The sequence below is a fragment of the Morus notabilis genome, unplaced genomic scaffold (assembly GCF_000414095.1).
Source record: "Morus notabilis unplaced genomic scaffold, ASM41409v2 Scaffold7900, whole genome shotgun sequence".
NCBI classification, from domain to species: Eukaryota; Viridiplantae; Streptophyta; class Magnoliopsida; order Rosales; family Moraceae; genus Morus; species Morus notabilis.
In genome coordinates this window covers 1-1,673 of record NW_010361739.1, presented here as the reverse complement: position 1 = coordinate 1,673, position 1,673 = coordinate 1, and the positions used below count along the sequence as shown (strand labels likewise).

The 1,673-nt window shown below is 34.8% G+C and overlaps 1 long non-coding RNA gene across 1 annotated transcript; it reads right to left on the bottom strand.

Moving 5' to 3' along the window:
* Positions 1-40: 40 nt before the first annotated feature.
* LOC112092064 lies at positions 41-1,673 on the bottom strand. Its single transcript, XR_002902411.1, has 6 exons — positions 1,606-1,673; positions 1,200-1,518; positions 773-974; positions 595-687; positions 337-453; positions 41-228 (listed from the first exon to the last, which is right to left on the bottom strand). It is a non-coding gene; the product is annotated as an uncharacterized LOC112092064 (long non-coding RNA).

Here is a 1,673-nt window from a genome sequence, read left to right as displayed (position 1 = left end):
TGAAGTACTTGTTGCCTTTTTCTCATTTCATGCGCTCTGCTTCCCACTCTTTCTTAAGTTCAATCGTTAATTGACTGTTATTGTCCTGTTTTCGAAAATACATCTTGCGAACAACTGTACCACCTTGACCCCTTGTCCGTTCAGAATGCTCTTTTGTGCCGAGAGCCATAGTCAACACATCATTCATTCCAGTGGTAGTGATCTCCCCTTGAGTACATGAATCTCATCCTATGACAATAATAAAAATTACATTATAAGGACGTGAAGCATTAATTTTGGTTTAAGAGCCTAGACCATTGATATTTATTTAAGATTGTTCAAACTTACAGAACTTACTATTTTATCAACAACAGCCCGAGTGGCATCATTAAGGTATTGGCTGTTGCTATCTTTTCTAGCCTCCTTCCAAAGTATAGAAGGATCAATATCATCTGTCAAATTCTTTTTCTCTTTCTGTTCCACAAAGAAAAAATAGTTATGAGACATCTTAATAAGAACATTGCACTTTCCCTTGTTTTCAACTCTTCGGCATATAATTCACACTATTAGAGCCACTTAAAAAGAAAAAAGAAAAAAGAAAGAAAGCAAACTTACTAGTTGAGCCTCTAGTTTTGCATATCCTTTCCGGGCCATTCGATGAGGATAAAGGTACTTCGCTTGTCGAGCTTTTTGTTCTGCTTGTAGTTTCTACAATAATGTTTATAGCCTTAGATAAAAAATATTTTCACAATTAAGAAAATGAAAATATACATGCGCATAGGTGGGATCTTACCTTGAACTCAAGACTAAGCCGACTTTTGACAAACTCATCCCAATGGTTTTGTTCTCTACATTGGTATCGCTTGGGTTTTTTCTTCAACACATCTGGGTTGTTAATATTCTTGTCAATTATATTCCTTGTCAAATAATTTTTGAATGATCACCACTTATCACAAATTGATCGGCCGGTATGCATCATCAATAATAAACGTTGCCTACATGCATTGCATAAATATGAGCATATATTAAAAGTCTAAAAATAAGAATCAGTTCAAAATAAGCATTTAACATAAGCATTGTGTCCAATTATATATAGTGCCCCTATATTGCATTAATGTGATAGATATGCAGTGATCATAGTCAAAATAAGCATTACGTTCTACAAGCATACACTATTAAAAGGAAATATATAGGTTATTGCACATGAGAAAAGATTCTACCTGTACACATTTCCATACACGATTCTTGATATCATCGTCAACTAGCTTCCAATTTTTTATGTTAATTGGGATCTTGGATCGTGCCAAAACCCCTAAGTAACTTTGGTAGGAAGCAGCATTTTTTCCTATGGATTGTCCTCTTGAGTTGAAAAAAATTGTAAACCTTGTCCCAGTACTTCGTGCTTTTGCTAGCATAGGCATTGTGGTTTCTTCTTTGTCCTCTTTTTCTTTTCTTTGATGGCGCTTGTGGATCATTTGAGACATTGTCTGCATCTACCGGAGACCGCTCACCAAATGGATTGTTGGTTGGATCCACATCCTGCATGATGAAATTGAAAGAGTTAAATTATAAATATAAGAAATACACAGTACAAGTAATAATTAAAAAAAAAAATGTAAGTCGTACATTAAGGATTTTGTCATAATTGTCAACCCATCCCCTCACAATCAGATCGTTCACAATCAAAGGAGTCA